This window comes from Lissotriton vulgaris, chromosome 3_1 (genome assembly GCF_964263255.1).
Source record: "Lissotriton vulgaris chromosome 3_1, aLisVul1.2, whole genome shotgun sequence".
NCBI classification, from domain to species: Eukaryota; Metazoa; Chordata; class Amphibia; order Caudata; family Salamandridae; genus Lissotriton; species Lissotriton vulgaris.
Genome location: NC_141689.1, coordinates 1,610,251,903 through 1,610,276,045, shown reverse-complemented (window position 1 = coordinate 1,610,276,045; position 24,143 = coordinate 1,610,251,903). Strand labels below are relative to the sequence as shown.

General features: G+C 41.4%; 1 long non-coding RNA gene across 1 annotated transcript in view; it reads right to left on the bottom strand.

The window, feature by feature from the left end:
* Positions 1 to 1,894: 1,894 nt before the first annotated feature.
* The window catches only part of LOC147728242 (uncharacterized), a 94,024-nt gene continuing 71,775 nt past the window's right edge, over positions 1,895 to 24,143 (bottom strand). The window contains exon 2 of the long non-coding RNA XR_015309368.1: positions 1,895 to 4,633. This is a non-coding gene — a long non-coding RNA (uncharacterized LOC147728242). The remainder of the gene's footprint in view (positions 4,634 to 24,143) is intronic.

The following is a 24,143-nucleotide window of genomic DNA, read 5'->3' as shown; positions in this document are numbered from 1 at the left end:
TTCTCTTCGATGAATCTGCATGAACCCCCCCCAACCTTCATAAAAAAATCATATACTTTGGTTCCTTTATACTAGTTTTGTGGAGCTCTGTCCGGTGCGGACCAGGAAAAAGTGTCATATCTTATTTTCATTTCCATTGGAAGTTTTGACACAGAAAAACGGTTACCTTGAATTACACTAAATTTGGTGACAAGTTAAGAGGTTTAATGAAGAATGTGTCTCTGCTAAATTGTTTTTGAAAATTAGTGTTTAAAGAGGGGCGCGGGTGGAGATGTGGAGGTTACATTTTAGAAAAATAGAGCACACTTTGATAGCCAAAGATCCATGGATATACATAAATCCCACAATTTAAATAATACTCCTGTTCTATTGAGAGAGGAAGATTTTGTCAAACTGCATTCCAGAGAAAAAAACTTATCAAAAAGTAAATTGGAAAAGGGTACATTCCTATAATACACTGCATTCCAAGACTCTTTAAAAACACAGACAGACACAGAATACTTGAAACAAACTGTTTCCCAAACCTCTTAAATGGCACACATACATCCACATTTCTCCTTTCCATAAGCCAGTGATGTTTAAAGGGCGGCCCCTAGTTCCATTCAGTCTGGGGCTGGTGCGCGCTCCGTTGGCATTTCCTATTATCACACGGATTGCCAAAGTGTTCATTAAACTGCGTTCAAGCCGTGCCTGCCGAATGACGGACGGATGAGGGCTGTTGGTAGCAATTTCCCACAGTTTGCACGCGGCACCCCTGGCACCTCATCACGGCGCACCGGGGTGCCACGGCGCACAGTTTGGGAACCACTGCCCTAGTACATAATAGGGCAGGGGGATTAAAACTACCTCTTTAAAAGCACCACAGGGTGCATTTGCACACTGGTGAAGAGAGTGGGGGAGCCTGAGGTGACATTTGTGCAAACACGGCCTGTGGGCGTTTAAAGTTGGGGGATAAAGTCCCCTGAATCCTGAGGGTCCCTAGGGTCAAACTAGACCACTGGGTACCTCCAGTAAGCGCCACAGAGCTGAGTTGCACAGAGGAGTAAAAAGGGGCATGGCCTGGACCACCTCTCTGCAATGCAGTGCAGTGGCAGTTACTGGAAGCACCTGGTGGGCTAGTTAGCCTCCAGGGGCCCTCAGAATTGAAGGGGAATTATTTCCCCAACTTTAAATGCGCCACAGGGCGTGTTTGCACATGTCACCTCAGGCCCCGTCCCTTTCCTTCACCACTGTGTAAACGCGCCCTGTGGCCGTTCTAAGTTGAGAGATTAAGTCCCCTTGAATCCTAAGGGTCCCTAGGGTCCAACTAGGCCACTAGGTACCTCCAGTAAGCGCCACAGAGCTGCGTTGCACAGAGTTGTAAAAAGGGTCATGGCCTGGACCACCTCTCTGCAATGCAGTGCAGTGGCCATTAACTGGAAGCACCTGGTGGGCTAGTTAGCCCCCAGGGGTCCTCAGAATTGAAGGAGAAAAGATTTGGTGTAATTCCGTTCAGCAGTTCGGGCTGTAGCCGCGGCTAATGTTTCCCATGGAAGATTGCATGGGGAAAACACGTTTTGGGACCCCCCTTTTTTCTCATACTCTGCTTGTCGAATCACCCCGAAACTTTCAGGATAGGAGCAAACCAGAGCGGGCCATTAGTTTTGAAAATTTCGCAAAGATTCGGCGACCGGCGCAAAAGTAATTGGAAATAGAATGTGGCGGATTTCCTATGGAAAATAGGTCCTAACTATAACTACCTACTGGCGACTGCCAGTAGGTAATATATATATATATATATATATATATATATATATATATATATATATATATATATATATATATATATATATATATATATATATATCAAGCTCGAACTTCCCTTGCACAGCATAAGAATAGACCACACTCATGATGAAAGTGGAGTATACGTTTTTTATTTCCTTATATAAACAAACAGGACGCGTTTCGGCTTCGCGCCTTTTTGGTACTGTGTAACACACACGTCAATAATCGCCATTTGTACCCAGTTTAGTCCAGAAATGTTTCTGGGGGAAATTACATAATTTCCGGCCAGTGAGAAAGTAAACACAGAAGTCAATATACACAATGTTAAGGCACACTTTGTAAATTAATGGCGGACATCTTAAGCTGGTATACAGCTAGATTTCAATCATTGTTTATCTTTACCGTTTTTGCATATACTTTGGGCATGTTTCAAAAAAGAGAGCTCTAGCCCTGAATGGGCAATATGTGCAAAAGTGTTTTGTGCAGAGATATTTACAGTGATTAAGAAACACGAACATTATTTCATGTTCAGACATTCAGTAACAAAGATTTTCGTTTTTTGTTTTTTTAAACGAAATAAATGGTCAGTAACTGGTAAAATTGTTATTATGATTATCCTTCAATACTATATATGTTTGTTAATACTTATTGGAACAATTTGTTTTCAATTATATTATTATTTAGTACTTTAATATTTTCATTAAATTAATTGTAATGCTATGAAAATAATAGATCAATACTCTTATTTTTTTTACGAATTCAGTTCCACAATATTTTTGGCACAATATTTAGATAACTCACACACATTCTATGTAACTCAATAGTTATGTAGATTATACTCTTTACACAATATCTCATCCGATGATATTGTTGCTGATATTCTGTCATTCAACAGTCCACAGTAAAGCATGTGGTTAGGTCCCGTTCAGATCCGGTCACAGAAAATTTTAGAATATAGTAAACAGGATGTGACAGAGGATGAGTACTTGAGGCAGTAGTAGACAGCACACTTATGTTAGACATGTTTTCATAACACATATTTCCAGTTTGGGTCACAGGGCTATGGAGTTCTTTGCCCTCATCCCTTTATTTAGGCCAGAAGAACAGATTAGACACTAACAGCCTGATTTAGACTTTGGCAGACAGAGTAAAGGCAGTCAGAGAATTTTATATCTACCACCAATCCTTTACTCCTCTGCCAGATTTATAGTTTCCCACCAGGCCTACAGTGAACTTTGTGGGTTTGTGCGAACTGCTGACATGATGGTTCATAAAAGGTAATTTAAAAGTTTTCATTTTGACCTTCATTGGCGAAAGGCTCTTAAACCAAACTTAATATGTTTTTTCTTTTCCACAAACTCCCAATGCTGTAGGATTTTTGGGGAAAAGAAAAAACTAATGGCCTCCAATTTTTATGGGAGTTTTCCACATGGTGTGGGGGTAATTTTCTTATTTTTACTTTCCTTCACCACCAGGAGGGAAACAGCGCTTCACACTGCAGCCGTTACAATGCAGGCATTTACCCTGCATGCCGTTGCAACGAAAAAGGTGTGTAGCAGTGGGTAGAAGGTGTCGGAATTAACTCCAACACCTTCCCTACTGTTGCACACACTGGAGTTGGGATAGAAAATTAATCTATTCCAACTTTCAGCGCACCCCGACAGCAAGTCGGGGTAAAGTTTGGCATTGCAACGGCATGCAGAGTAATGGCATGCGTTGTAACGTCAAATAACCCTACCAGGATACTCCTTGCAGTGGCAAAACAGTAAAAAAAAGTAATCTGACCACCCATACATACTCCCTCGGGCCATTGGAGGAAGATTTACTCCAACAAAGTAAATTTTACTCAGGCGGTATAAATCTGGTGGTCTCCTCAATTCAACATAGGGTGTTCAGACAAAGAATTGGCAGATAAGGTTCTCTGTCACCATTGCAATGTCGTGCCTTTTAGGACAAAATCTCAATCAGGTGCTAAATCTCCAGGTTCCCTGGTCTCAGGAGCCCAAATACTAGTTAACGTCTCCTACTTACTAAACTGTGACTAGACTTGGTTTGTGCAAGCAAAATGGTATTGTTAAATACAACTTCCAGCACTCAAAATGGCAATTTTGATCTCAAATATATGGCCCAATGTGCAAATATATGGCCCAATGTGCTGGTGGAAAACATACTGTTAAGTCATGCACTGAGGTTCAGTTAAGTCAAAATATCAATCATATCCTGAACAGGGTGTGCGTTTATTGTGAGCGGCCAATGACTTGAGAATAGCTGGGAGGGACATCGGGCTGCATCATGGGCATGGGCATGTAGGTGCTGGCTGCTCTGCTGTTGAAATTCTGGTGGTGCTGCTGATCAAACTGAGGTGGCGGGTTAGCAGGATAATGGTACCCTGGATCAATCGGATAATTTGCTGAAGGTTCAAAGGTGGGTCGCGGTCCTGCTACGGGGTTGTTAAATTGCGTATTTATGTTGGAAACAACATTGGAACCAGCGACCGTTGTATATATAGATTGCGGTCTATATCTTTCACTCATACGCTTCTTGATGCAAATTTGGGCTATAACGCACGTTAGAAAAACTAAAAACATAATGCCAGACAATACTCCAAATATAACAAAGGGTTCCATTTCTAAGGAAAACACACCAAAGGCTAAAGGAAAGTTTTTTGAGGATATAGAGTATGATTAATTAAATGGCCTTTGTCTACACAGCTCCCACTAACAGCACTTCAGGATCCTGTGCTTGTGGTCGTGGTGATTCTCAGGAAAGATCATACCCACTTTCCTTCATCCAGGGTGTTCCGGGTGTAACACTCTTGAATTATCCTTCAGAACAAAACAGGATGTCTGAATCCTCCTCCGAACATCTAGGAATACCGAAACAAAAAATGACAGTTGGTTTAAACAAGTAGGCATTTAAAATGAAAACATGTAGTTTGACAACTTGAATAGAGCCAGAATTAACTCAGTATACAGGGGTAGCTGAAAAAGGAAAGTGTCAGCAGAGAGGACTTGGAAACCCACACTTATTTTTTGGGAAAAAAGTTGATAAAATGATCTGTAAAAATTGCAAGATGCGTGATACACCAAGAAGGCTTACAAATCTGTGGGTCACATCATTAGAGTCTTTTTTATCCTTTACAAAAAGAGTCATCAATAAAGTCCTTAAGAACTGGCTCCTCATCATCCTTTGGCAAAAACTGATTTAAAGTGGATTATCTCCCAGACATGCATGGCATTGGTTAAGAAGATCCTCGATATTCAATATTGGTAGATCAGCTCTTACAAAGGCATGTCATTGGTACAGAATCTCTGAAACAGACATGATGAAGTAAATGCACCACCACGTACAGATTCTCAGCATTGGTGGATTAGGTCTTAGCAAGGCTTGTCATTGGTGGAACCCTCAGGCATGCCATAGTGTTAGAAATTGGGTTTCTGCTTCGCAGAGGTATGCACCCTGTCGAAGCAGGAGCCACAATCCCAGTCAGGTAAGTCAGATACCCACCCTAAATTAGCCGATGGTCACCCTCTGGTAGCTTGGCACAGAGCAGGCAGGCCTATCTTAAGAGACAATGTGTAAAGTATTTGTGCAACACTTAAAACAGTAAAACAGTGAAAACACCACTCAAAGTTGCCACACTTAGTTTGAAAAATAGAGTGTAGTTTAATTAACAAAACAAGACAAAAACGACAAACATCCAATAAGCAGAACCAGAATTACGAATTTTTAAAGACTATCTTAAAATAAGGTGCTTAATAGCATTAAATGCAAACCAGGGCTATCTGGTCGTGCTTGATTGGAAAAGTCAAAAGTTCAGTCTGATCAGGATAGAACATAGGTCGGATACAGGGGCCAGCCTTGGTCTGGTCCACCACAAAGTACCATGTTGCGCCGTCAACAGATCCAAGATGGAGTAGCAAAGGGGTGATGCAACAACGCTGAGCTTCCAGCTGAAGGTGATGCGTTGCGCAGTCAGCAGGCAATGTACTGATCCTCAAAGATGCGTCAGAAGGGAAAGCGCTGCACCACGAAGTCAGCAAACGATTCATGGGATCCTGGCAGATGCATCAGCGTCAAGGGAGATGCGCAGGTACGGTACAGTGTTGATGCGTGATTTCTGGCAGATGAATAGTTTAGGCCCACTTCCAAAGGTCCAGGACTGGATTGGCACCACTTGGCAGGACTCACAGATGGCAGAGTCGAGATGCTGTTGTTGAGTAGAGTGAAGTCTGTGATGACCCTGAGGCTTCCAAAAGGAGCCAAACAGACAAGCCCTTGCAGCAACTCTGGGTTAAAATGGGGTAGGTCCAATCCTTCCTACCCAGGCAATGAGGATAGCAGGCATCAGGCAGGTCAGTACAACAGAAAGGCAGTTCTTCCAGAGGAGCAGTCCAGCACAGTGGCAGCCCTTCATCAGCACAGCAGTACATCTTGGCAGAGTATCCATAGGTCCAGAAGTGTACTGAGGCGGGAGGGTCATAAGTCCAGTTTGTATACCCAGTGCTGCCATGAAGTGGTGGAGACTTCAAAGAGGGACTGTGAAGTACACAGAGTTCATCCGTTCCTGCCCCAGCTACAGACTCACCAAAGGGGGTTAAGCGGTCCTTTGTGTGGGGACAGGACATAGCCCATTCAGGTATCAGTATGAGGCTGTGCCCCGGTCCTCCCTCCCATTCTGCCCAGGATGGCCCATCAGGGATATGGATGGCCCGTCAGTCACACCTAAGCTCCCTATGTGTGCAGCTGCCTAGAGGGAATGCACAAGGCCCAGCTGTCACCCACCCAAGATGTGTATTGGAAACAGACAGCAGGCACACAGGGCTAAGAGCAGAAAAATACCAACTTTCTAAAAGTGGTATTTTTAAAACTGCAATCATAAATTAGACTTTACCATTACCAAAGACTTATCATTACAATTCCTAGGTACTAGAAAAATCGCAGCTCTACCACCTTCCAAGTGGGAATTACATGTATAAAATGTAATAAGGAATCCCCAATTTTAATATATAGGAGGGGTAGGCCTCACAGAAGTGAAAAACACATTTGGGAGTTTTTCACTACCAGGACATGCAAAACTTATATATGTACTGCCTTTTAGTTACACAGCACCCTGCCCTATGTGCTACATATGGCCTAGCTTACAGGTGACTTATATGTAATAAAAAGAGATTTTAAAACTTGGCAAGGGGTTTTAAATGCCAAGTCAACATATCAGTAAAACTGCACACACAGGTTCTGCAGTGGCAGGCCTGAGACATGTGTAAAGAGCTACTTAAGTGGGTGTCACAATCAGTGGTGCAGGCCCACTAGTAGCATTTAAGGTATAGGCCCTGGGCACACATAGTGCACTGTAATAGGGAATTATAAGTAAATTAAATATGCCAATTGCGGCCTACGCAATGTCACTGTGTTTAGGGGAGTAAGCACATGCACTTTAGCACTGGTTAGCAATGATAAAGTTCCCAGAGTCCTAAGGCCAACAAAAACAGATCAACAAATAGTGAGTCAAACAGGCAGAAGGTTTGGGGGAAGACCACCTTAAGGCTGACAGGTCTTACACCTGTGTCCCCTCAGCTGAAATTGGGACGAACTACCCAACCTCTTGGGAGTTCTCATCAATAAGGCGGAATAGCCTAGAGAGACCATCAGCATTGGTGTGGTCTGTCCCAGGTCAGCTCAGCTCAGGTGTAGGGAGATGAACCACCTCAACCAATTAGGATTCTCACTTCTCATTTGTGTTACCCACCTGAGGGGCCTGTGGTCAGTCTGAATCCAGAAGGGAATCCCACACAGGTATGGTCACAACTTATTTTGTGCCCAAACCACAGCAAAGGATTCCCTCTCAATAGCACTCCACCTCTGTTCCTTGGGAAGTTATCTAGATATGAAAGCTACAGGTTGGTCAAGGCCCTCTTTATTGAGTTGTGAAAGTATTGCCACTATACCATGCTCTAAGGCATCAGTTTGAACAATGAATTCCCTGGAAAAATCGGGAGCCTCTGAGGTCAGTCAGTCAAGGGGGCAAAAATGGTGCCACACCCCTTGACATACCACATGTAATATCCTGTGAGGACCAAGAAGGCTTCCACCTCTGTTTCAGTCTTTGGGGGTCCCAGGCCATGATGGTTTCTGTCTTGGCCTGGAGGGCTGCACCTTACCTCCTCCCACCAGGTATCCCAAGTACACCACAGACCCCTGCCCTATCTGGCACTTACTGGCCTTGATAGTCAGGCCTCAATCTCACAGGGCCCGAAGCACTTCCTGAAGGTTCAAGAGGTGGTCCCTCTAGCTGTTACTGAAGAAAGCCATGTCATCCAGGTAAGCTGCACTAAAGGCCTCCCAGCCAAAATCTGGTTCACCAGCCTCTGCAAGGTTGCAGAGGTGTTCATGTGTCCAAAGTGCATCACTATAAATTGATAGTGGCCCTCTGGAATGAAGAAGGCTGACCTCTCTTTGGCTTTTTCGGTTAGTGCAACCTGCCAGTTTCGTGTAGTGAGGTCAAAAGTACTCATGGCAGCCCCTAATGTGTCAGTCAGCTCACCCGCCTGGGGGATGGGATGAGGATCAGTCTTGGTTATTGAATTGAGACACCTGTAATCTACCTAGAACCTGAGTTCTGGTGTAGTGCCTGGTGGGGCAGCTTCTGGTACCAGCACCACAGGGCTGGGCCAGGGGCCATTATAGAGTTCAATCATCTCCAACTCCAGCATTTTGGAAACCTCATCCTTAATGCTTGCCCTCACTTTATGCGACAGCCCGTAAATGTTATTCTTGACATGGAGGCTGTCTCCTGTATCAATGTCATAGGTACACAAGTGTCACCCCAGGAGTGTCACTGCGCCGATCACCCTCACGAGCACGAAAAGTGCACACCCACTTTTGGGTTACTTATACATACATTGTATTGTAGTGCTGATATAACTAGTTGCAATAAAAACTTCTATCCTCTTACATACTTGTTGTGGTCTCCCCTATGTTAGCTTCTCAGATTGATTAATTCTTCTTTTTATTTGCCTTCTGAAATGATCACCGGTTTAGACGTGGTTTTTTGTTTACATACTCCACTTTGGTCTTGACTGGGTTACCGGGTTTACTCCTGTTTTTTGATACTATGACCTGAGAGAAAGTCAACGTTTCCGGTCGGCCGCAATGGAGCACAGGTCTGATAAAATGGCCAGCCTTGTTGCACCACAAATTGCCTTGCTGTGCCTTTGACGGATCCGAGATGCAAGCAGCAAAGGGGTGATGTGTCATTGTCAAGCTTTCAGCTGAAATCGATGTGTTGTGCAGTCGGCAGGTGATGTACTAGATACTAGAAGATGCATCAGACAGGAAGCTAATGCGCCGCGTAGTCTGCAAACAATGAACAGGATCCTTGCAGATGCGTCAGTGTCGAGGGAGATGCATGGTTCCGGTCAGCGCAATGGCATTGATGCATGCGTTCTGGCAGATGCAGCACTTTAGACCCACTTTCTAGCATCCAGGACTGGTCTGGGCACCACAGAGAACTCATAGATGTCAGAGTCTAGGTGCTGTTTTTGAGTAGAGTGAAGTCTTTGATGTCCCTGAGACTTCTAACAGGAGGCATGCAGCAAAGTCCTTGGAGCAACACTGGGTTCAAGTGGGGTTGGTCAACTGTTACCATTAGGCGAGGGTCAATACAGATTTGCATATGGCTGGGTTCAAACTGGATTGCCATGGGGATCAAGAAAACTATGGAATTATGCCCAGATCTCTGTACTGGGGTGAATGTATGACATTGTTCTGCGTTCTGCCTATCAATTGTTCTTTTTGCATTCGTCACCCTGAGTGGGACGGATATGCCCAGACGTGGGCCCAGTGTTGTCCATGCCACTGGAGTCAAGCTATCCTGGCTGATAAAGGGTGAAACCCTGTAACTGGCCCTAGGATGCTTGTTTCCAGCAAAGGGAGGACCTGGCCTGGCAGTTCGGGCGGGACTATTCCCATTAGGCACAGGGTCAAGACTGATTTGCATATGGCTGGGTTCAAACTGGAATGGCATGTGGATCAAAAAAAGATGGATTTAGACCCAGACCTTTGTTTTAGGTTGAATGTATGACATTGTTCTGCCTTCTGTCCATCAATTGTTCTCTTTGCATTTGTTACTCTGAGTGGGACAGGTATGCCCAGATGTGGGTCTTGTGCTCTCCATGCCAGTGGAGTCAATCTATCCAGGCTGATGAGGGGTGAAACCCCGAAACTGGTCCTAGGATGCTTTTTTCCAGTCCAGGGAGTACCTGGCCTGGAAATTCAAGCTGGACTGTAACCATTAGGTGCAGAGTCAAGACTGATTTACATATGGCCGGTTTCAAATTGGATCGGCATAAGGAGCAAAGAAATAATAGACTTAGGCCCCGGTCTCTGTCTTGGGGTGAATGTATGACATTGTTTTGCATTCCTTTCATCAATTGTTCTTTTTGCATTTGTCACCCTGAGTGGGACAGGTATGCCCAGACGTGGATCCCGTGCTCTCAATGCCACTGGAGTCAAGCTATCTTTGCTGATGAGGGGTGAAACCCCGAAACTGGTACGAGGAGGCTTATTTCCAGTTCAGGGAGGACCTGGCCTAGCAGTTTGGCCTGAACTGTTCCCATTAGGCCCAGGGTCAAGACTGATTTGCATATGGCTGGGTTCAAACTGGAATGGTATGGGGAGTTTAAAAGCCTATGGATTGTAGCCCAGATCTCTGTACTGGGGTGAATGTATAACATTGTTCTGTATTCTGTCCATCAATTGCTCTTTTTGTAACTTTCTAAAAGTGACATTTTTAAAAATCTTAATGAGCAATTCGACTTTACCATTAAAGAGGATGTATCATTACAATTCCATACGTACTAAATATGATAGCTCTACTTTGTTCCAATTGGGAATTACACTTATTAGATGTATGAAGGAATCCCCAGTATTAACCTACAAGAGGGGTAGGCCTCATAGTAGTGAAACATGTATTTGGGAGGTTTGAACTACCAGGACATGTAAAACTTAAACGTATATGTCCTGCCTTTTAGTTACACAGCACCCTGTCATATGGGCTTCCTAGGGCCTACCTTAGGGGTGACTTATATGTAATAAAAGAGGAGTTTAAAGCTTGGCAAGGGGTTTTAAATGTCAAGTCAACATGACAGTAAAACTCAACACACAGGCTCTGCAGTGGCAGGCCTGAGACATGTTCAAAGAGCTACTTAAGTGGGTGCCACAATCAGTGCTGCAGGCTCACTAGTAGCATTTAATTGACATGCTATGGGCACTTATAGTGCACTTTACTAGGGATTTATAAGTAAGTTAAATATGCCAGTTGTGAATAGACCGATATCACTGTGTTTAAGGGAGTGGGCCCATGCACTTTAGCACTAGTTAGTAGTGGTAAAGTGCCTAGAGTCCTAAGGCCAACAAAAACAGATCAGCAAAAGGTGAGGCAAACAAGCAAAACGTTTGATGGAAGACTACCCTTAAGCTAACAGGTCTAACACACATAATGAGGTTTTAGAGATACAGGTTTTGGTGAAGCAGTAACGGGATACTATCTTAGAGAGGTTTGTCATTGGTTGGGCTTTCAGGTGTGGCACTTGTGTACAATATCCTGTCATTGGTGACGCACGTTGACATGGCAGTAGTAGATGAGAAATTCCTTTTCAGGTGCACAGCAATGTTGGAGTCACTCTTACAGAAACACGGCATTGCAGCACAAGTTGTAGCAGAAGCGTAGCACTGGTGGTGCCAGAGCTCTCAAATATGGCAAGCATTGGTGGAAAAGCTCTTAAAGAGATATGAAATTGATGAAAGTCCTCCTAATATTGGGGGATACATTTTCAGAGGATTAACATTGGTGGGGCTATTGCCCATAGAATTAGTTGAGGATCTCTTAAAAAGGCTTGTCACTGGAAGGCACCCAGGCATGGTAATTGTAAATGAGACCTTCAGTTTGAGAACTCTGGCACCGTTGGAGATTCTTTTACGGAAGCATGACATTGGTGGTAACTGAGGTATTTGAAGCCACGGAATTGTTGGATCAGCTCTTAGAGAGGCGTCAGTTGAAATGTTAATTTTTAATTGTGCAAATATATGATAGAGAGATACCTGACATTATTAGTGCTTTTATTTCACAACAAGAAAACTTGTGACTGCAAATGCTGTAAAACCTCTCAAACTTCATTAGATCTCAGTTTGAACTCAGTGGCGTCAACTGGTATGCATCAGTTGGAGCCTGTGACTTAGATAGCATACCAAACTAGTGTTCTGAACCTATGTGCGAAGCTAATGCGCAGGCTGACCTGTTTTCCCTTTGATACTCAAAATGAACATTATAAAAATTTAATGAGTAAAAAAGCACTACATAAGCAAAAAGCATGGATCTCAATGAACGGTACGATCACTCTTTTGTTATTCTTAAAGTAGCTTTCTTCGGGTTCACCTCTTACACCACTTTATATATGTTTCAGGGTTGCCTTGGATACATTATATGGCAACTTTATATAAAAAATATGGGGCACTTTCTATTGTTCCTGATGACTACCACCTTGGTTCATACTTTGAGAACTCTAAAGCGATTTCAAAAATAAATAAAATCATGCAATTCTTTAAATCATGTAGGTCATAAGGCATCTTTTAGTGCTATTATTAGTGTATCCCCAGGTAAGTAGGGCAAGTTATACATTCCTTTATACTGCTATATTTCATTGACTGATAACATCTAGAGTATATGAACAAAGTAAATTATTAACCCATGTGTGTAAATCCACTTGAGCTCCGTGCTCGGTATAGCAGTAGACATATTTGCACACATTTTAATTTGTGGCATTCAAGATTTGACTGAGACCAGTGGAATGATTCCCCATTAAAAGTTTGCCTTTTGGTCCAATCTGAGCATTTTGTTTATATTGTCACCTTATGATATCTCAAGCACTCGAGCTGAATGACATTATGGCTGACAATGGGGAACTTTAAGCTTGTTTTGTGAACTTTTTTTGCATTTGGGAAGGTTGGCCGTGTATATTTGTGGTATACATGTTCTGTTAGGGAGCCGTATTTAACTATCTTATATGATTTGGCAAATCCTCCTATATACCATCAACTACTCAGCTGATTAACATCACAAACAGCCTACAGCCCATGTGTATTAGCCTACAGCACATGTGTGTTTTAGTTTCCTCCTGTTATTCACTCTCTATATGTCTCCTATTCTAAGATCCTTGAGAAATCTGCCATTATTTGATCTTGGTGTTTCATATCAAAGTTCATACACAGATGACCTGGCAATACTAGACAGGACTGTGACTGGCCTCCAGTGCAAAATTAATTACCTTGAGTTTACAGTGAAACACAATTCTTAAGGATAAATGGATCAAATAACCTATTGGTGATATTTGGATAGAGCCTGGGTCTTTTTTCTTGGTGACCGAGTACTGAAAGGCTGCGGGTTAGAAACAGTGCAAATATTTTGATATATACATTATTTACAACCTCTCCTGATTAGCCAACAGCCTAATTACCTGCTGCAATGCTCTGGCCACAATGGGTTTACATGCTAATTTCAACAGAGTCTATGAAGTGTTTTCTATGACCTCTTTGGCCAAGGCTTTCAAAAGCAAGGCACTCTCCTCTGGTCTTTACGTATACCCCACTACTATGGTTCATTCTGAGTTGGATTTTAAATGCTTGGATGGTAAGTGAGGAAATGAGCACTCCATCTGCCCAATTTCTCTATGAATGAGGAAGAATCTTAAACAATTTTTTTGGCAGCCTCTATCTGAGTGGTCCATCTTTGGTTTGTAGTGCCTGTTTAATGGGACTTTGTAACAAGTTACCAACTTGGGCTAGTGTGCAATTAATGAAATTAATTGAATTTTTTTGTCAACTATGAAATTGTCTGCTCTTCCAGTACTTTACCCTACAAAGTTCTTTTGTATAAGAAGCTTAGAGAATTACTATTGTTTTGGTCTGCTATTGATGCCCTAATAATCGGGACTTCTTGACCTCTTGTCAAAGGGTAAATGTTGTTGCTTGTTGGTCCATACTGAACATTTTTGCTTGATCCCCATCTTAGGGGCTACTTGTCAGGTGGACAGGACATGGAGGTCATATCCAACCGCCCATCACAGGAACATATGAGGCAATAGGCAGCTCCAACAAAGACTCCATCACTCACGCTTCTCAACTTTAGCAGAGCAGTAGTCAACCCTAAGATGAGGCTGGTCAGCTCAGCTGTCCTGCAGCTGAGGAACACTCATCGTAGACGTGATAAGGAAAGCTGTAGGTAAAGGTGGCCAGAAAAGGATTTTTCTGGTTTCCCCACAATGGAAACTGCTCCATTGCCCACCATCACAGGAATAGTGCCGCATTAGGCTGTCACTGAAAAGTTGAGGCTAACACTGCGAACACTGACACTCTTGAGTAAACATGCACTTTATAAATATTTGCATTCATTCAAATCACCTTATATCACTGATCACTTTGTGAAGTGTCTTGCTGATTGTCCCCTTGCTTGCCCTGATGAGGAATTAAGCGTTAAAGGAAGGGCAAGAAGGTGATCTATTTCTCAACTGCTTCCAGTGAGGACACAATTGAAACTAAAGGAATTACTGATTGTCTGTGCAGTGAGCTATTTACTGCTGAGGTCAAGAGGAACCGAGTCTCCATTCTTACTGTCCTGCCAAGCTGCTAATATAGTGCAGGCACTGATTACAGTGCTTAAATTGTAAAAGTATAAGTGACTTGCCCAATATCTTGTTATGAAGCGCATGGACGGTGCTGTCGTTGGCCAGGGCTGCATAGTCTTGATTGCACTTTGATCCACCACCAGATACTTCCTGCCCTGTTTTCTAAATCTTGCAGGTTCTTTTTAATGTCTGCTTTCTCCCTCAGTCATTGTTTTCCAATCTTTCTCTTCCTTCTTCTTTCCCCATATTGTTGTTCCCTCTGTTGTCTCGGTCAAAGTTTGATGTGGAAAATAATCGCCAGGCCCCAAATAAGAGTGCTGGTGGACTCCACCTGCAACCACTGTCTCAAACTAAGCACTGGAACTGAATGTGTGCAACAGTAAGTTCATGTTGTTGACAAACTGTACCAGGTGATTCACTGGTTTACTGGTACCAACCCAGAACCCAGACAAATAGCTTCTAGAAATAAAATTAGACTGGTTCCCTCTCTATTCCAACACTGCTAACCACGGGTAGAGAAAGTGCACGGCACAGGGGACCTTGAGTGTGAGGGATCAATTTGTTTCTGTAATGAGTTAATTATCAGCGTCTATCCCCTTCTCTGCAATGTAGACCCCAGAATACATAGTGTTCTCAGAAAAATACTAGAGATTCAAACGTTCACACAAAACAAGGGGCAGATTGTAGGTTGTGTCATGGACGCACATACCACATTGATGAGGGCAAATAGTTGGCTTTCATCATAAACAAAAAATGATCTACCTCAGAGTGTTGAAAATCCAAATATGGAAAATTATCATAAATGTATTCTAATCAAAACCAGTGTTGCCTGGTTTTTAGGTCAAGTAAAGTGGCATCAGATAACTTCTCCAACTGTGCATTATGGTAATAAATGGTGAGTGTCCAGGACTGAGCCATCCACTTCCTGATGGTATGAGGTTATATATCAACCAAATAATAAGAGCTGATTTTATTGACCATATGAACTGGATAGTAAGTCCTTCTAAGATTTCAACCTGTGACCTCCAGGTTGCGGGCAGCTTTCTGAAGCAGGGTCTGGAAGTACTGAGCTGTCTGGACTGTCCAGGCATCAATAGGCAGCAGCATCTAGCACTAGCTTCTGGCACTATTGCTGATTCTTAGCACACACAATGCTATATTTCCTTGGGATGGTGTCTCACTTCGAGTTTGCAGTAAGGCCATTCACCTTTGTGAAAGACTGTTGTGCTGCATTTTAACGTGCAGTCTTGTTCATAGTCAGTGTTACTGCTCTTCTGCTCCCATACCTGCTGCAGGTTGATTGCTGCCAAAACCCAGCGGGTGACATTTTTGCTGACTGTGTGGGACAGTCGTGTCCTATAGGCCTTTTGTGGGGAAATCCCCAATAACTTAGGTATTGCCAGTGAGGTTGATGATATATCTCCACTCCTTTGACCTCCATACTATTAATGCGGCGGTTCTGAGATTTAACTACCAGCAACCTCAGTTGACATTTTCATATCAATCATGCTGAAGAGACCTGCCACCTCAATAGCCATAGGCAGCAAATGAGCACATAGCATAGCACAAAATCAGTGTGAACTCTCCTATTCTTGACGTAAGTGAGAGCCTGGCATGCATCTAAACATAAACGCATTTCGAAAATTTCACAGAGATACTCCTAGCTCTGCTTAATCGCATGGCAATTGTGGTGGATATTAGGAACAGGGAATGGTATCATACCTGCTCCTCATTTTGCTTTTAAACAGGCTCAACATTTGAAGAAGGTCTTGATTTACACAATACCAAGAGAGAGATCAATAGTACAGGTCACTTTGTGGACTTTACCAGGTGTTACTGGACATCACCCATTTGGTAATTGTAGTATGTGTATGAGATCATACAACAGAAAGTTCACAGGAGCTGCACCAAGGATATGGAATTTGCTCCCACCAAATATTAGGAAAATCATGTATGGCCCACGGTTCAAAAAGAAGTTAAGGCCTTTTTGATGGGTAAATGTCTCCCATAACTAACACCAGGGAACAATAAGACTATTCTGAGTTCAGCAGACAACCCGTCGATCCACTACAGTCTGATGTTCAAGTAGACCTTTGTAAAGTATAAGACAGCTACTCCCTTGGGTCTATCTAAAGGGATGTTGCCTACAGTCAAGTAACTCGAGCAATGTATATTTGTTTTAAAGTAGCAATATTATAACCATCGTAGACAGCTAGGATATCAGGAGTGGACCTTTTCTGAGAAGACTGTTTATGGCATGTTTTACTTTTACCTAATGATTTCCTTATTCTTCAATATGTTACATGTTGGACATGGTTTAGCATCTGCCAGTACTATTGAACACGTTTTACGCTTGTGGTTAAATAAATGAACATCCTCTGATTGTAAAGGGATGATGATGTAGAGTGCTCTGACGCCCAATTTCTTGGGTCTTGTTCGTGATATAGAAAACATTGAATAAATAAATAAATAAAAATGTGTGTGCTCACTGGACTGACTACAACGGTAAAGTTTCTGACTGGAAGCATTTGGGATCAAAGACAATATATGAATTGCTGTACTACACATGTGCCCATGTCCAAAAACCTACATGGGAATGACCAGAGATGAGGTTAAAGCATGTATGCGAAAATCTAAGAGTACTATAAAACAAAAGAAACTAACGACTAAATTAGCGACCAACCATGAGAATCAGAATCATGCTTATGCTGACTTGAACATATTTTACTTGAAATCGAATTGATGGATCTACTCTCAGAGATCAGATATACTGGTTTAACGAGAACATTAACTGGAATGTCACAGTTATACGTCATGTTTTTTCAGGAGATCACTAAGAGCAGTAGCATCTTTTTATTCATGTGATTACTCAAGTCCATTCAATTTAAAAACTCTATTCTGTAGCATTATAGCAAACATGAAAGTGAGTCACAATATGATTACCCAAGTTAAAAAGGAAGATCTTCTTGGAGTCACTCAGGTCAGCCAATGACTTCAGCTTGGCTATTCCTGTAATTATTTGGGGAGCTCATCACAGGCCACCTTGAAGTATATGTATAGGGGGAAATATTTTAAATGAGATGACTTTAGAGCCATCAGAAAAACTACTCACGGATGATGTTGTAGTTACTTCAAGATGATGATCATTTACTAAAATAGGATGATGTGATTACTTCAATGGAAAACCTGTGATGATCTTTTACTACTCCAGGATTATTCCCTGACGACTTCATGCTAAGCCTGTTTTACTTAATATTATAACATGATGATTGCAGGATGGGGTTTTATTATACTAGGATGCTCTCAGGATGACTTCAATATGACCCAGTATTACACAAGGATGAATACTTGGAGACTACAGGATTACAACATAATAATTTCAGGATGAGGCTCCTATTATTTAGGATTTTGTCCCAAAAATTCATTCCTGGAAGCAACTGTTTTACTCCAGTATGACACCATGCTGATTATGAATAGTACTGGGTGAATATGTTTGCGAAAATGTGAAAATCATGAAATGTCTCTTTTTTTAAATAAATGACTGAAGACTAGATCATGTCTGTAGAAAACACCTAGAATTGCTTTCATTGCGAATTAGAAAAAGTGGTCAGTTTCTTGTACCAACAATAGAACAGCACTACTCAGTTTGCCACATCACCCTGCACCACAAAAAGATCCAGGAAGACAGGGGCTCCACATTGTTATTCTAAAATGGTTCCCAGTAGCCAAACCGAAGAATCTAACAACAGAGACATGTATGGGTTGGTTTGTGACAGTCAATCAGATCTGCTGAAACAGCTGGCGGTTCAGTTGTTATACCCTTCTGATTAGTTTCTCTGAATCTATTCAAAATAGCGCAACCCCTGCCTGCTCCTCCCATCATAGACTGTCCATGACTGGATGAACAAGAAATCAATCTTGAAGTGGTTTATAGATCACTACAGGATCTCATTGTGTGCTTGCACTTTTTTTGCCTATCATTATCAGAAGAGGATCCAGGAAATGGCAGGTTCTCACTTTTCATGCAAAAGTGGCTCAGATGAGAACTGTAGGATATGTTTTTCAGGACGATTCCACCATTACTACTTGAGGAAGCTCTACGACTGTGACTCTTTTTAATACAATTTCTGTAGGAGGAGTCAAACCATGAATGACAATGGGGTGGGCAAGTTGTGATGAACAGCAATTATGCTTCTCTGTCATTTTGTGAGTGGGCAAGTCAGATACTACAGTTTGAATGGTGGTTGAGTAGGTGGATATTGTAAAGGTTTAACATCAGTGGTAGGGGATTGGTGTTGTGGTGGTGACTTTCTATCAGTAACTGATGCAAAATGGCTTCTTGATCAAATATCGCTTGGAGTGACTCTGGGTCCTGCAAGTGGGGAAAGAAGTGTTTTGTGTGACTCAGTGATATTTTGAGTGGCTTTGGGAATGTGATGTCAGGGAGTTATCATACATAACTGAGTGATATGGTTGTATGGCTGGTTGTAGTGAGAAGTGAGTGAGCATTCGAGTATTTCTTTAATGAGTGGTGGTTGTAAGCAGGTGAACGGGTCATGCTGCACGAAACGGTCAGTGTTTTGTGAGGGGATTATAGTGTGAGGTGTCAATAGCAAAGGATGATTACATGGTGTATGTGAGTGAATGCAAACTGATAGCAGAGGTGAGTTATGATGTGAGTGGATGGTGAGAGTAATTGCTTCTGCAGCTGACCAATGCAACATGGCTGTTTTGCAAATGTGGTTGGATAGTGTGGGTAATGTTGGTGGCAGTGAGTGATACAATAACGCTGAGTAACAGGAGAAGGGTTTGAGTGTTACTGAATACCTGCTTGTTAGTGCTGTTAGCTGCTGGTTTTGGCAGCAGTATAAACTGAAGCAATAAATGAGTGGTGCAAGGGGTGGTGCTCTTTTGTTCTGAGTGTGCACACGATTGCAGTGTGAGAGATGTGAGTGATAGGGCTGTGCTTTACAAGACAGAAAAGGGATGCACCTGGCTCTAGGTGATATGTGATTGAATGGCATGAGTGACTAGTTATGTCAGTGAGTGGTGTCTAAAATGGCTGAAAGTGAGCAAAAGGTGTGTGCAAAAGGGGTGAACAAGTGGGGTGGGGTGGAGTGTGAGTGTTTGCCAGTGACTGATTGCATGAATGATGAACATGATTAATGTAAGTGTTGTTTGTGGGTGGTGTAGTTAGCTGTGTTTGCTGAACGGCTGTGTGTGAGTGCTCAAAGTGGCTAAAGGTATCTAGTTTCATTAAGCAATGTTTAGACTGTGCTAAGGGAAGTAGTGGTAAGAGCTCTGGGGACAAGGGCAGTGAATGAGTTAAGTACGTGCTCGAGGTGAGGGGTGTTGCAAGTATGTGAATGGTGTTGCAGGTGACTGGGGATGAGAGGTGTGGTAAAACTAGTTGGGTAGATGGTGGGTAGATGGCCAAATGATATCAGTGGCAGAACAGTACCCAAGTAATGTGGAGATTAGTGAAGGTTGTTGTAGTGTGATATATGATATGCTGTGCTTGTGAGATAGGGGGAGTGGTTGGTGCTAAAAGTAATTTTGTTTAACCACCTGAGGGTAAGTAATTGGTTGTGTAAATGGGGCTGAGTTCAGCTTGCGTCTTCGCTTTCTCAGTGGATTACCAATGTTAAATGCGGTTGAAAGTGTGATGTGATTTGTAGTTGTGAGTGAATGGGTGATGGCATGGATGAGTGATACTGCATCTGATGTGGGTGTGGGTATAGAAACTGAGAAATGTATTGGAACCAGTGGCGGCTCGTCGAGGGAGTGCTGCGGGCAGTGAGGCGTGGCAAGGGAGAGGCAGGGTTGGGGGTAGAGGACTCCAACTTACGACGGAACAGAGTTAAGTAAGTACATAAATAAATAAAACTATTTACAATGCACGCACTGCATCGCAAAATCGGCGATGCAGTGCACGCAATGTAAATTGTTTTATTTATTTACTTACTTAACTCCGTTCCACCGTAAGTCAGAGAACACTACCCCCCCCCCCCACCCTGCCCCTCCCCTGCTCAGCGCCACAGCACTCCCTCGACGAGCCGCAACTGATTGGAACGATAGCGAGCGAATGGTGTAAACAATTAACTGTTGTGAGTTAGGTTATCTGTTTGTGGTCATAAGTGTTACTGAGTAACCCTGCAGGTGGTGTGCTGACAGACCAAGTGGTATTTTGAACAAATAAATGCTTGCATAGTTGAGTTGATTTGGAAATAGGTGAGATGAGAAATGAATGTTGTAAATTATGCAAGTGGTTCTGGAAGAGAATATTTTATGCCACAAGTATGTGGGTTGCTGAGCTGGTATCTAACATACTAAAGGTAATGGGAGAATTGTTTGTAATAAGTCTAACAACTGGAAATCGCTCAGCATAGCATTCCAACCCATATTTATTTTGCACACCATGCTAAGTTAGACTAGACACATCCATATGAAATTCAGCCTTAGTCATCCTGCAATAGGAACAGTTCAGCCCTAACTGGCAAGCCACATCTTCTCTGAACCGAAACACAAGCAATCAAGGCTATTTTCTGCCTGGCTGGGCCTCTTCAGTAAGGTAGACTATTTGCTAGCAATCCTCCCATCACTTTTTGTGTGTTTAACGTAAGTCCTTAAGTGGGTCAGGGGTACGTCCCATGCTCACTGGGCCACTGGAACTAAACTGCACCCGAGGCCCTACTAGGGGAGAAACAGATCTTGTGTTTCTACTATCCTGGGTCAGAGTTGTTGGAAATTGCATTTTTTGCAAGGTTATCCCCAAATGTTTTGGTTCTTCCTCCTATTTTTCCTGATCTGCTATTGTTGGCTTTAGGACTCCGAGTGGATGTGGGTTGGCAATTCGGGGCTGGACTGTTCCTACTGAAGCAGAATCAAGACTTAATTGCATATGACTGGGTCTAATATGATGTTGCATAGTAAGCAAAATAAATGACAGTTGGGAATGCTATTCTGAGCAATTGCTAATGGTTAGACTACTCACAAGCATTTCTTTCCTCACTTTTTGTTGATGGATGTAACTCCTATAGTGGCCTAGGGTGCGCCCTGTAATGGTCAGTTGAAGCCCAGTGTCCGGAAAGGTGCAATGTTTGTCTGAAGACTGTTTTCACTGAGGTTGTGCAAAGGAAAACATAATACTGATAGTGTTCACACTATTTTGCAGGTTTTATGAGGTAAACACGGATTAACAAATGAGAAAAACCTGAAAGGGCAATTTATTGAATGGGACACTTAATCATCCTAGCAAAGGGAAAGAGGTTAACCCACATTTAAGGTCATGTTAATGGACCTTTTCTGACTTCATACAACATTTGCATGTATAAAGAGTATCAATTGTTCCAAATAGTAGTTTGGTCCTGATGAATCTGAAAAGGTAAAACAGTGAGTGAACATGTTGATATTATTTTATATTGTTTATTTTTATTTTTGTATTGTTGGTGGAGCCAGCACAGTATGAATAAAGGTTTTGGGAGTGAAAGGCAAGGATATTCTAAATATTTCATTCATGGGTGAGAAATAGGGTAAACAGACAAAATATCGAATGGACATAATATCGAGTTTAAAATATAGGCTGGACAGAATATCGAATGGAAGGAATATAGACATCAAAATATCGTTTTGAAGGTAAGTAATGTAATATCGAAATTTAAAATATAGATAGTCAAAATATCGAAGTACATAATATAGGTTATTAAAAAATTCGAAAATGTAATAATATCGAATTTTTTATAGTGTATTTTATGTGTTAAAAGTGTTTATTTATGTTATAATGTATCTAAATTAATGAATTTAATGTTATTTAAATTTTGCGTAATTTAATTCTGTAGCGGGTTATGGGTTTATAGGGGAATAGGGTGGGAAGTAATTTAATTATAATTAATTAAATATGTAAATGTATTTATTGGTATTTGTTTATAATTAATTGATAATTAATTTTTATTTTGTAATTGGTTACATTTTAATTGCCAATTAATTGCCAATTAATTTTATTTAATTGATTAATTGATAATTATGTTAATTTAATTCATGGAATTTTTGTAGCGGGTTGTGGGTTTATAGGGGAATAGGGTGGGAAGTAATTTAATTATAAATAATTAAATATGTACATTTATTTATTGTATTTGTTTATAATTAATTGTTAATTAATTTTTATTTTGTAATTAATTACATTGTAATTGCCAATTAATTTTATTTAATTGATTAATTGATAATTATGCTAATTTAATTAATGTAATTTTTTAGGGGGTTGTGGGTTTATAGGGGAATAGGGTGGGAAGTAAATTAATTATAATTAATTAAATATGTAAATTCATTTATTGGTATTTGTTTATAATTAATTGTTAATTAATTTTTATTTTGTAATTAATTACATTTTAATTGCCAATTAATTTTATTTCATTGATTAATTGATAATTATGTTAATTTAATTAATTTTATTTTTGTGGCGAGTTGTGGGTTTATAGGGGAGAGGGTGGGAAGTAATTTATTTATAATTAATTAAATATGTAAATGTATGTATTGGTATTTGTTGCACTCTCCTGAGTGGGAATAGTAATTTTTACCCCTACGCTATCCAACACTTTCCCTACTGTTGAACTCTCTGGAGTGGGAATAGTAATTTTTACTCGTCCGCTATCCAACCCTTTCCCTACTGTTGCACTCTCTGGAGTGGGAATAGTAATTTTTACCCCTACGCAATCCAACGCTTTCCCTACTGTTGCACTCTCTGGAGTGGGAATAGTAATTTTTACCCCTACGCTATCCAACGCTGTCCCTACTGTTGCACTCTCTGGAGTGGGAATAGTAATTTTTACCCCTACGCTATCCAATGCCTTATCTACTGTTGCACTCTTTGGAGTGGGAATATTAATTTTACACTTCCGCTATCCTACGGTAATAATATTGGACATATTTTTAATTATATTATGTTACTATATATATATATATATATATATGGTTTAACAAATATGATTGTAAAAAAGTTTTTTATAACTTTAATTAATTATTTAATAATTATAGGTTAATTAAAGTATTTTAGTAAATAATTTTTAATATTAATTTAATTTAACATTGTTTTTACTAAAGTCGATATATTTACAAACTATATTTTAGTAAACGATATTTTTTACTCGATATTTTTGTACTTACCTGTTTGTAGATACAAAGTCGATATTCTGTCTGTCGATATTTTGTCAACGATATTTTCGATAGTCGATATTATGTCCCTCGATATTATCTCAGTGATCCGAGAAATAGATTAGGACCTCGAGTCTGCTCTCTAAAAGTAATATTGAGCACAGTTTCAGGGCCTGGAGAACTGCTTGCAAATGTTGCAAATGGTCCTCCCAACTGCTACTGAAGACAGCAATGTCATCCAGGTAAGCAGCAGAGAAGCTCTCCATTCCAGAGAGGACCTGGTTCACCAGCTGCTGAAATGTGGCAGGGGCATTTTTGAGCCCAAAGGGCATTACACAAAATTGGAAGTGTCCCTCAGGCGTGGAGAAGGCTGACCTTTCCTTTGCTCCATCTGTCAAGGAGATCTGCCAGTACCCCGAAGTGAGGTCAAAGGTACTCAGATATTGGGCAGCTCCTAGCCGGTCAATTAATTCATCCGCCCTAGGGATCGGATGAGCATCAGTCTTTGTCACTGAGTTCAGTCCTCGGTAATCCACACAGAACCTCAGT